Genomic DNA, 12,763 nt, shown 5'->3' on the forward strand with positions numbered 1-12,763 from the left:
GGAACAACCCTAACCCTCAACTGCTGCGCCTTCCCAACTTCCAAGAACATGCAGAGCTGAATTAAAAAAAAAAAAAAAAAAAAAAGTGAAACCAATGGCTGATCTAAGAAAACTATTGCAGAAAAATTGACAAGATTCCAAACTCAGCAAGGGGCCATATGTGTATATCCCTCAAGGTTTTCACAAAGAATCTAAATGCTGATATAAAGAAATATGGAAAATGAGTAGGGAAAAAACTGCCACTGGTGACATTTTCATCTGTAATTTTGTCATGACGGTCAACTTACAAAAGCAATATAACATTACATAAGCTAGACCCTCGTGGCTGCAGGATATAAAGGGTTTGTAGGTTCTCCAAGAACTCAAGGTAGCCAGAACCAAAAATTGAGCTGCACCATACAATGTTTTCATGGTGTACAGAGTGAGGGCCAGTTCATATGATGAAATAGAGGAGAGTGAAAAGAGGTTTGCAAGGAAACCTAGGCATGCCTGAAATGGGCATAAGATGTGAAGTTTATGAGCAGCATTTTTTTTTTTTTTCAGATCTCTGAATCTGGAGTACTCGTACTAGCATATGATTTAGAGGGTATTTTCAAAATGTCTTCTCTTACACAATGGGTTACGTTTGGAAGTCACAAATGCAGTGAAAGGCAATTGGTAATAATAAATGTTCAACTAATCTAGGTTCCTAACCATCTTCTGATAAAAATGGTACCTTGCTTGTGTGGTTAGGCCTAGTGCCCGCAACAGGAAACCGACCAAAACCAGATATGGACACATCACGTTTGTTCACTCAAAACTAACTTTTTGCAACATGGGTAGCTGTGGATTTTTGGCCCTAGCTCAGCTGGTACCTAGGGAAACCTAGCAAACGTATGGAAAACCAGATACTTAGCCATTCAAGCCATTCACCTTGGATTCTCCTCTCACCTGGTTTTGTTACCCAGAATTTCTTGCAAACTTCAAACTGACTAAAAAAAACATTTTCCACCATTTCTTTGATGAAAAGTTCAGGTGAGCCACAAGGTTTTCTATCCAGTATTCCTCCAAGTCTCCTGATGAAAACAGTTCCTCATTTGTCTGAGTAGAACTAGTACCCACAACAGGAAACAACCCAAAACGCAACGTGGATACTTCACATTTTTCCACTCAAAACTGGCCCTTTTTTTGCAAAGTGAATAGCTGTGGGTTTTGGGTCCCAACTCAGTTAGGACCTAAAGAAACCTAACAAATCATCACATATTTGAAGACTAGACACCTGAAGGAATCCAAGGTGGCATGCCTTGCATAAACCCCACAAAGTTCTTACCCACAATGCCCTGCAAATCTCAAACTTTGCCTGAAATCATGCATTTTTGCTACGTTTCTCTGATGGGAACTTCCACCAACTTGTGCAGATAAAAATACAAGGCTACTTGTGTGGCTGTGCCTAGTTCCTGTGACAGAATGAACACATCAAGGTCAATTGGAGCCCTGTGAGTGGTTGAACTTCGGAAGATTGCCCTTATCACTACTCTTTCAAGAAGGTGGTAAAGGAAGTGTGACCCGTCACTAATGCATAACCAACTTCTTACTTTTCTGAATAATTTACATTATTGTAAATGTGGCTTCAGTTGTTATGCAATGTACTCATCTAGCTCTTTTTTCACTCAGATAGATTTTGGCTCTACTACTGTATCACTTTGTTACACTACTTTTTTGGGATTCACTGTTCTAATGCAGAGAGCTCCAGTGCTTTTAACATTTAAAAAAAGGTGGTTCTTCAAGCACACACACCCCCTTAGATACACGTTTGAGCTACAGTCCCTATGGAACTCAAAATCTTTTTTCCTGTAATTCTGAGACACTCGTCACAGTAACATCTTATCTAGTAAGTACTCAACTCCTCCCTAACCTTTCTTTAACTTACGTCTTAATTATGACTTTAGAATAATTTATAACAAAATTGTTTAGGTTTGTCATGTTCAATTGTTAAGTTATGATGTTTATGACCCTTGTCCACGGTATAAAAGGACACAAAAACTCAGACCATACTATGATGGGAACCAAAACATTTAGACAGCTCGTCATCAGAAATGATTTATTGCCTTTTCCAATTTTTTTTTTTTTTTAAACCACCAAGTTTTTTTTAGCCAAAGCAAATGCAGCAATTTATTCAGAGGCTGCTGAATCCAGTAAAAAGTCACTAGGGTACCAGTGCAATCCAATGAAGGCTGGTACATGAGTGGAAACTTGCGAGGAGACAAATCTGGAATTTTACAACCCTGCCACCATGTGACAGGTCAAGGAACAATGGAATGAAGAAGACTGGACAAGTGATGCTACTCAGGATTTGGCAGAGAGCACTCATGTTATGTATATGTTAAAAAAAAAAAAAATAGCCAACTCTCGCCCCAAACTAGGTTCCATTAAAGATGTTCAGCTTTGTGGTCTAGCTGGAGAAAGTGAGGTTTCCATAAGATTATACTAGGTGGCGGCAATGCATCATTATTGGGGCAGCATATTATCCAACCACAGTAGATGAAAAGGAGGAGTATCCAACCCTAACATCCCTGTACAGAGGAAACACTGCTGGAAGAGTGTCTTCCACTTATGAATGATTCCTTCTTTCTCGATTAGCCACAAGGCATCCCCTTCTTCCACTGCTTCTGAGCTGGTGAACCCAATGCTGGCAGATTCAGTTTATAATAAAGGCCTAAAAGTGCTAACATTCATACGAATGTTTCCATTTTCAAAGCCAACATTCTTTTGCGTGGTGCACAGATTTTGGATATTAACTTGGATGTCTTTCTGGGACATGAAGCCTTGTTCTACATGTTGCAAATATGTCGTTCCATCTGTTCAAAGCTTGAATTTAAATAAGTTAGTTCATGTAATATAAGCAAACCAGAGATAATATAATTTGTTCGAGAAAGTGAAGAGTTCAGAGTCTGGCATGCTTGAGTTACTGTTGTCAATCAGATGGAAATGCTACAGGAAAAAAAGCTTTATAATAGAAAGGAGATGGATACTGCCCAGAAGGCCTTGGTGACAAGCATCCATGACAGCTGATTGGCCAAGCACAGGAGGGTCACGTCTGGGATGATGGCTTCAGCATTCCAGGCAGACTAACACTATACCAAGTGATTGCTGAACAAGTCTAGAGGCAGTGCAGCTGGAATCTACAGTACATCTCACTGTCTGGTCACCAGGAAAGGCCTCCTTCCTTCACCTACTACTCCACCAGGGGCTCTAGGGTGCTTCCATCTAATAGTAGTGTTTTTTTCTACCTTTTGGAGTGTGTGGAAATCAACTGAATGATTACTGGAATCCGTAGACTGCCACTGAATCAAAACTGAAGACCGGAATCCCTGGCGTAGGAAATGTCTGGGATTTGAACCTCAAAGCAAAAACAAGTATACACCAAACCAATGTTCAACTATTGAAATGTTTTAATTCCTAATGAACTAAACAAATCAAATTTTCAATTTTGCTTTTGCATAGTGACTGTCCCCAGCTCCTCAGAACTGAGGTGGGCCTAGATACTGGACAGTGCTGGAAAATAGGGATCCCGGTTCTGGCAGCCTAGTTTCTGGGCCAGATCTAGAATCTACCTGACCCGGGCAAATATGCTGAATTTGTTGAGGGGTAATTTTGACACCATCAGATTTCTGCCCATGGCCTGCTTTGTTGGTTCGGAGCAGCAACCTGCAGGTGGCAATGGGCTTTATTTGAACTTCCATCAGGGTCCAAAACAAAATCTTAAAGGGACATTAGAATTTCTTTTATTGAAATATCATCCTGGCCGGAAGCCATTTCAAGCCTAACACCTATGTAATACAATGGGAGGAAAGGAAACAAAGCTGCACAGCTTATTACTTCTTCACAAATACTTAAGAGGAACTATTGGAGGCAGGTTTAACTTTTTTCAAACCCCTATGAATGAGATATGTATGCACTGTAAGGACGCCAGATGTGTATTTACACAAATGATTTAAATGACATACTTTCATTTAATTCTTTTCTAGCACTTGTCATCCCAGCGTGTGTAGTAACACTATTACTTTACAAACGGACCCTTCTTTGCAATGTTAGAATAAATTATACAGGAAAATAAAAAATAAAGGTCTAAACCCATGACTTCCTGTTTGCATGCAGCTCCTTGATGCCAGAAAATATATCACTGTTCTAGATTAGGACTGCAACATATGGTCTGAAGAAACACGATTTCAGTACTAAAAGTAGTAGCCAACTTACCTATCTACATAAAATATAAATGAACACAGTTTGCTTGGCAGTAGACACATTATGCTCTCCGCTATTATGGGCCAAAACTGGCTGAACAAAAACAAAACTCCCAGAAGTGGTCTCTGCCTTTCAAGCACTGAGCTCGTGACTCCACCCATTATTCTTTTCCACACCTTGACCCCACTTTATGGGTTCCTGGAATACATCCGACCCCACCAACCGCCGCCCCAACGCTGCTCCTGGGCTTACCTAGAAAACAAACCCGAGAGAAAGAAGAAAAAAAAAAGAAAAAAAAAAAAAAAGAAAGTGTGGGGAGGCGCAAATGATCCATTAGGGATCAACGTATATATGTTCACATACAAATAGTTGTCTGCTATGCAGCCCCCACCATGCGACCGAACAGACGGAGCAGCTCCATACGATGTGGAGATTCTGCTATTGGCTTAACCTATTTTTATGGGCCTGCACTACTTATTTTTCCATCCAGGAAAAGCAGGACCAGGATGCGAACATTAGCCTTTCCACTTCAAAGCTTTCATTTTTTCCATTTGACGCGTGTACGAAAGTCCCTTTCCTCCTTGCTAATATCTCGACAGGCAGTGGAACCAAAGGATAAGCAGAATCGAATAACCTATGTGGGCAGACAATCTTGAAAGCCGTCAGCTCAGCACAAAGTCGGAATGCCTTAAACAAAGCCAATATTACAGCAGGAGTTAATCACTTGCAGTAAAAAAAAAAAACAACAAAAAAAAAAAAACATAGCTGAGTTCATAGACACCGTGCTGCAACAACAGCTAACACCTTACTGGTAACCTTTTGCAAAAATAAAGCATGTATATTAAAGTCCTGGCTGACAGTCAAGCGACTTTCTCATGCTGGAAAGACGAGACTGGCAGTGGTGGCAGATCACAATCCAAATTAATGGGGCTGCTGTATTACCCTCGGAGGTTTGAAGGGATCCCTTGATCATACTGTGTTTTATCCCGTTGGACATCAGGCCACACATTGCTCTGTGCAGCCCATCCGTTAGTCCAGTGCGTTTTCTAGCCTACTCGCAAAGTTTAATAAAATTTAAATAGGCCTGCCGATTCAGTTCTGGCATGCAATCTCTACATTTAAACCAGCAATCCCTTCTTAATTAGGACAGTGGTAGTGAGATAGTCTATGAAAGCCACCTGAATATGTACAGTTTAACTGAACTGGTTGGTGTGTTACTACTGCCCACTCAAGACTAACCACGTGTGAGTCTCCAAAAATGCAGAATTAGATGATTTATAGCTTAAATTGTGGAGTTCTGTCAGAAAGATATAATTTCTCATGATGCAAAGACCAACACACACTCTGTCACATGACACAGAAAGAACACTGCACAAAGGTTGCGTGTGCTGGACTTCAGCCAGGTAGAAGCTCAACCTGAAATCTTCGGGAACCCAGCCAAACACTGATTTCCACTAGTAACCTACCCTGCAAATAATCACATGTAATTGTAAAGTTGGAAGTCACACAACTATACAGATCGAATTAGTGTTGCCAAGTGTACTGTTGTACAGCGGTCTACTATGTTTGATAATGGACTGCACCCACGATGGGCAGTGTGATTAAAATAAACTGCCATGCTGCCCACAGGCAAGGACTCAACATTAACCATTTACCTTCATGGTCTTTATCCATTCAGTGCACAAAGAGCGGACTAGTTAGCATCCTTACCCCTACATGTGACCATGAAACCACTTCTATACATTAGTCCACGAAAATTGTATGAAAGCCCACCTAAAACCACTCACCCCTTTTCTAACGGGCATACATAGCTCCCTTCCTCTATCAAGGGACAATAACATTTTTTTTAATTCTGGGGCCAATATAATTCCTCACTTCCCTCCACCAGGCAAGCACAGTTTAAGTTCTTCTACCAGGGCTGCCAAAACAAACTGATTTCACTCTACAGGAAACAAGTCAACCCGCTTCCATTTCCTCCAAAGTAGCAATCAACCACCTCCCTTTTTACTTAGGGACTTGAGAAGCAGCAACTACCACATAACATACTGCAGCTTGCAAACCAGGCTCACTTCTTTGAAACTCATGTGATTCAACCAATCCAGATACTGATATTTTTAAACACAGTTTGCATTTTCTAGTTGTAGTATCTGACTAATTATGTCACTTGTCAATCCTGTTAAGTACCATAATACTTGCATGTTTAAACCAACTGTATTTAAACATTCTGCAAGTACATTGGCATGTGATGGTGGTCAAAGACCATCCCTCCGCTATTAGTTGGATAATCTGACTTTTTCCAAAAACTAAACGTGCCCGGTCTAAAATCAGTCTCCAATCCAGAATCCATGAAATCCCATCCCATCACCCTGTGGTTCCATGTGCCTCTTTTCTTTCCCTATAATAACATTTCTGATCAAAGACTGAAATCCTCAAGCAGCGGGGAAATAAACATTTCATACAAAATTTAAACTACCACGAGAAACACAGTAGAGATGACTACTACTGGTTTCTCAAAATCCAGAAAGCAGCAAGAGGTGAGATTTGAAGCACCCCAAGAGGCTTTAACTCCATGAACATTACAGATGAAGTGATTTTTTTTTTTTTTTTTTTAAATGCACTGCAGATGCAAAAGCCAAAGGCAGTTCACTATTCATATCCACAAATCCTGTGTAGGAAACCCACATGCTTAGGACGAATCCCCTTAATAAATGATTTTTTCCAGTTTGACGTCTGAAATTTTGCCATCTCCTTTGCCCGATGTTACTAAAGAGACTTCTGGACAATCTGATCTACCCGACACAATGTGCCCTTTCCTTCAAATTTCGGCCTTTGCCAAGGCAAATCTGTTTTGACGCTGCCCCAATGCCAAGGAGTTGCATAAAAAAAAAAAAAAAATCATTCATACACAGTCCTCTATCAGTCCACAGGAAATCAGGTCCGCCTGCAAGAATACGCATTCTTCCCACCATCATTCTGGTGTATTCTATCAGCCTCCTACAGCTGTTTCACAGTTTGTAAAGTGTGCACTGACCACTTATCAACTAACTTACTCTTTTGTCTGTTTCACATCTCTGCGGCGTCTCATCTGAACACACTTTACACATTTAAGTAGCTTTTTAAGCAAGCCAGTCTTTTTCCTTTCTCTAACTAAATCAGATGTTCTCTTTAACCATGCCAGACTTTCTTGTAACCAGCTCTGGATTTTCAAAATCAAGTAAAAAGACCATAAGGCTGGGTCGGGTTCGTTTATTTGTCACCACTGGCAGGACCGGTTTTCGCTTACAACAAATAAAACGACATTCATATAGTAGTGATAATACACTATGAGACTGTCACTGACTCGCAGCTTTAACAGCACGACGATAGCTCTAAAAAGAAGGGGCCTTCTGCCTCAAAAATTAAACACTTCTTAGATCTGCTGTTTATGGAACCTAGGAGTTTAGAAGTCCAACACCAAGGCAGCTGGTACTTCGCATAGAGTTAAATCATCTATCCAAGTCACTCTGGCCATATAAAACGTACGGGGTAGGCCCGGGGATATTGGGTAAATTAACAGATATCAAAAGGAGAATTATTATGGGGAAAATGGGAGCTATCCGACAGCGTGGGATTCCTACAAAGGGTGGGGTGCACTACGATTTGTTTCAGTTTTGGGTACATGTCCTTTTTAGATGCGGATTCCGTGCGTGTAACAGGTGCAAGACAAAGGGCACTTGTAGAGGAGGGCTTCAGTGCACGTTATCTCACTCTTCATCAGGGTAAGAAGGTCGCAGACACGGAGCCTCCAAAATGTCTCTGCCGAGTCCGCCAACGCAGCTCAGTGTGCGCTAGTCGGGATGGTGGCTGTGAGATGTGGCTGGTTGAAGCCACACCTCATGCCTCAAAAGCCATCAACTAACCCAAAGACCACAGTATATCAATCAGTGCAGGCGCGACACAGTCTATCGTGCAACAGGGCAGCTGACGTCTGCCTCCTGTCTCACCGCCGAGCCGTCTGCAGCGCCAACCAGTTTACCGGGCTGCGTTCCAGAACGTGTACCATCGGACAACGAGACATTCATTCTGAACCTTTTCATCCTTTCAAAATCAATGCATGAAGCACACTTTCAGAAAATAGGGAAATCTTTTTACTATAGATATGTGCGCAGAATCTGGAGGAAATCCAATAGGCGTATGGTATTCATATACTTGCACAAAAAACACACGCTAGCCTTTTCAGCATACAACAACTAGGAATGTCTCTTGTGAAATGTTCTTCTGTCAGTCTAAAAGCAGTATGTTAAGCCCGGCACTGCCCAGCTACAGCCATTAAAGTCCCACCCAAGTGCAGGCGGGCACGTCACTCACTTAGCGGAACGTTATCTTTATAGCAAAAAAAGTCAAAACCAATAAAGAGGCAGACATTGAGTGGTCCGACAAATTTTTAGTAAGCAATTCAATTAATGCTCAGCACACACTCCCCTGCTGAGAAAGTGTGTCAGAATCTCACCCGTTTAAAAAGACGCAGCAAAGGAAACGGATGGCTCCGTAATGTCATTGACGAACCACAGTCTGGTCCTCCTGGGGTCTTCTGCAGAGCCTTTCACCCTCGAGGACTCGCGAGCGCTGCCGAGGTCTCCGACCCTCAGGACTCCTGGCACAGCGCGCGCCCGGCTGCCGTGCTCTGCTGCAGAAGGCTTCCTCGACAGATGGGGATGCCGTGCAGCTGCGCATGCGCGAGAGTGGAGGGGCGTGGCCACGTAATCGAGGGAACCACTACCTGTCAGCTCCAGACGCCTAGGTGCCCTCAGCCCGCCCGAGGCACCGCTTGGGCTTTACGTTTGACTGAGGTCAGGACACTGGAAAGGGTCAACTTTCAGGAGTTAGTTACCAGCTCAGAGTTGGAGTCCTCGATTCGCTACTATATTTGCGCTTACAAATTACCGACCAGCGCCGACGCCATACGAAACGAGCCATCCGGTGGTAGAAACCAATATCCGTCTCCTTTCCTGGAAAGCATGTACATTTCCTCTCTTGCGACGTCTTGTTCAGTAGCCTATTGTTTTGTAATACAACAAAACAATATATCCGAAGGCGTTCCTTCATGCCAGCGTTCTAATACATAAACATCCGAATAGCTTGTTTTAGGGGCAATTAGGGGAACGATATTACAAAAGGCTTCAAAGCCCAAGCGGACACCAAACCAAAGAACTTTCTGAAATTACTTTGTTGCCGATCGTTAAAAATACAACAGTGGGTAAAGAGAAGAACATTTTTCCTCGCTGCACCGAGCGACACCTTTAAGATATCGCATCTTGTTGCAGCTTTTTACAGGGAGCCAAAATACTTAAACATGCACGAATCCTCCATTACTCACTACACACTTGATTGCTTACATACTATCCAGAGGCCATACTCCCATCACGCACCATTTTACCATCTTTAGTTACCACTACATTCACAGCATCATTAACTCACTGCTTCAGAAAAGTCCTGGTTACAGGGAACTATGTTAAGCCTATTATAGAATTACTTCAAAAGCCAACTCACTTTAACAGTTGTGAGCATAGATAACCTTTACTGAATACATTGGAATTACCTTATTTCAAACTGTATCACCATGGCCCAGGCTCTCATGTTTACCATTCGCATGCTGCAACAGTCCACTTCAGCTCCAGGAACCCTGCTACCTATCCAATCACTTGTTGACTCTGTCTTTGACACTGCAGTACTCCACTGCCTTTTGGGTAGGTCTGCACTGCATAAATACCACTGCTCTTGCATTCGGACCAATTTTACACACTGCACACTATCGCACTGGACTAGGATTGCAGCATTACTTACAACATACTCACCATCATTTATTCACAGCCTTTAGCTTAGTCAAACATTGGCCAGCCTTTGACCATCACCCATGTACCCCATCAGTCATAATTAGCCATCCACATGAACCCTACCCAGCATTCATCACACCTGCTTGCTGCCACTCAGACTCCCCTATGAGGAGTACAAATCGAGCACACGTATAGACAATAGGCGCTTTAAAGACTATTGCCTAAAATAAATTATAGCGGATTAGGAAAAGGTGTTCACAGAATAATTTAATTTGGATGCTAAAGACGCAAGCCTTTAGGTCTGGGAAAGAATTCTAGACTTCAGCTCCTTTAATGGAAATACATTTCCCACCCATGCATGCCAACTCTAAAGATAGGATGTAAAGCTCTTTATCACATGATCTAAGAGATAACGCGGGTGGTGCTGTAGATAAATGTTAACATAGACCGATTTAAATTCTGCACAACCATTTTTATCCAATGAAGGTAACCATTTTGCTTCAGACATGATCATATTTTCCAGACCAGCAACACCTCACCAGACTTCTGTGCCCGTACATTGAACTATTCATGTGAAGTGGTATAATTCAGTTGTGAGTTTTAACCCGCTTTACCTACATGTGCCCTTACATTCAAAACAAGATGGATACCCTTAGCTGAGTGGAAGATGTCCACAGCAGCCTGTGCCACTTTGTTTATAAAGTGAGTGAGTTGGCTTTGCTCCTCCTTCGGTAGCAGCTCAAATTTCTTTACACAACTGATGCTGGGTTAAGCAAGTGATTCGTGTACAAAAGATGCTTTGTGCAAATCAGTTCCTCACCCGGCCCTTTTTAACAGCATTTCAGTTGTAGCTTTTGATTCAAACAATTTCACACTGGCTGGAGGACCCCATCCAATCCTATTTCAAGTTGAATGTCCATGGCACAGGAGTGGTAGCGAGGTCATTGTTGCTTAATTAAAGCAAGCAAAAAAAAAAAAAAGTTGCACACTACAGGTGGAGGCAGAAACTGAGAGAATGGACAATGAGCCAGTTGGTGCCGATAATGGGCACTAGTCTAACGGTGTTAACATTGATAGGAGAGAGCCAATTCGAAGTAGCCCTGTACTGTCCAGCCAGTAATGAGTCTGTGCGAGTATACTGAATGGCCACCACGTCAAAAAGGTCACTCACCATTTGTCAGTGATATCTTATTCACCTTAAGCAGATATACTCTCACCAACACTAGCCATTTTTTTGCTCCCCATGTTCTGTTGCGTGGCCCAATGTGTTGCTTTATTCTTCTTTCACTGACCACCACATTCTCCGTCACATAAAAACACCTGCTCTAGATCTGCAGTGACAACCGCACTTCAACCACCATACAAGGAGGGATTTGCAATTGTGTTTCTACCCACAGGAGCAACTAGGGCGTGTCGTGCAGCTTGTCTACCGATCTCTACCACTAGCTTGCTCTTCATCGGAAGCCTTTACTTTAGCCTTGTAAAAACATTTTATTCTAGAGGCCATTACTGTTTTCCCTAGAACAGGATGCACGATATAACTATCCTCCCTTTCAAATACCATTATTGGCTTCTGCTAGGTGAATGTCTTGGGACTGGACACGCTCCAGTAATGACACACTTATTAGGAAATTAGTTCTGCTGTGGCATTTTATAGATTTTGTGCCATAAGTGCCTGGGAATGTGCTAAAGATCACCTTTGCCTCTGTACTATGGCCAGCTTACTTCCCATTCGGTTTTGTTCATAGTCCTAGACCAAGTTCTTCTAGGCACCAGTAAGCAGGTGCCTCACATGTCAACATGAATCACAAAAAACATTAATGCTTAAAGACACCAAGTTAATATAGTCCATGAAATAATAAAAAACAATTTAGATAACTGTTAACTGCTCACCTCTAGCGCACATATAAACGTACAAGTTATGCAAGTTGAATGTGTCTTTGCAGAGACGTTTTATGGCACAGCTGAAGTGGGCAATTCCCCAGGGCCCCCCACATGTCAAGCCCCCCTTCCATCCCTATGAAAGTGAGTTTTCTATTGCAAACATATTAATCCTATTTCTCTATCTAAACCTCTCTGCATCAGACTCTGGTGCTCACCGCCTTGTCAGTTTAAGGATAATTCAACTGTTTGTGGATATTTCAACTGTTTGTGTGGCCCTCTGTGTATAACAAATCATTTAGTATTGTTTGGAATCATGCCGCCCAGAATACGCAGAACATAGGCAATAAAATTCAAACGAGTTCCATACAGCCCCCCCCCCAAAAAAAAATATGTCCTGTCCAGTGCCCTCAAAATTCTGATGACACTGCATATTTGGAATGAGGTTTGAATGTGAGGTGATTGAGAAGATTAATGTAGAAACTTGCTGACAACCTGCACTTTACCTGCCACTCCTATCTGTTTTGATACACTTGTGTGCTCCAGTACTCCACGTTCACTAGAACACAAAAGATTTGAAGAAAACATACTTAGTAGCATGAAAAAAGCAGAAGAAAGAACCTAACACCACCAAACCATTTCAAAAATATCAAAAACTAGGCACTGAGCGGTCCTTTTGTAATCAAGCTCTTCAATATATGTTTATAGATCAGCTCTCTGCCTTCTCTATGTAATTGGATGCTATTTAGAGCAACACATTTCTAAAGCCTTCAACACCTTCACTCCAGTGGACATTCAATTCTCTAATCAAAATCCCAGGAGTGCCTGACAAGATGATTCACATC

General features: G+C 42.1%; 1 protein-coding gene across 4 annotated transcripts in view; it reads right to left on the minus strand.

Moving 5' to 3' along the window:
- The window catches only part of LDLRAD4 (low density lipoprotein receptor class A domain containing 4), a 241,344-nt gene that overhangs the window by 132,689 nt on the left and 95,892 nt on the right, over window positions 1-12,763 (minus strand). The window contains exon 1 of one of the 4 annotated variants that reach the window (XM_069219923.1): window positions 8,714-8,910. The exons of the other annotated variants lie outside the window; for them this stretch is intronic. The gene's annotated coding sequence lies outside the window, so the exon portion shown is untranslated. Of the gene's footprint in view, window positions 1-8,713; window positions 8,911-12,763 lie in introns of those variants that run through there. 4 annotated transcript variants of the gene reach the window in all.

Source organism: Pleurodeles waltl, chromosome 2_2, assembly GCF_031143425.1.
Source record: "Pleurodeles waltl isolate 20211129_DDA chromosome 2_2, aPleWal1.hap1.20221129, whole genome shotgun sequence".
Lineage (NCBI taxonomy): Eukaryota > Metazoa > Chordata > Amphibia > Caudata > Salamandridae > Pleurodeles > Pleurodeles waltl.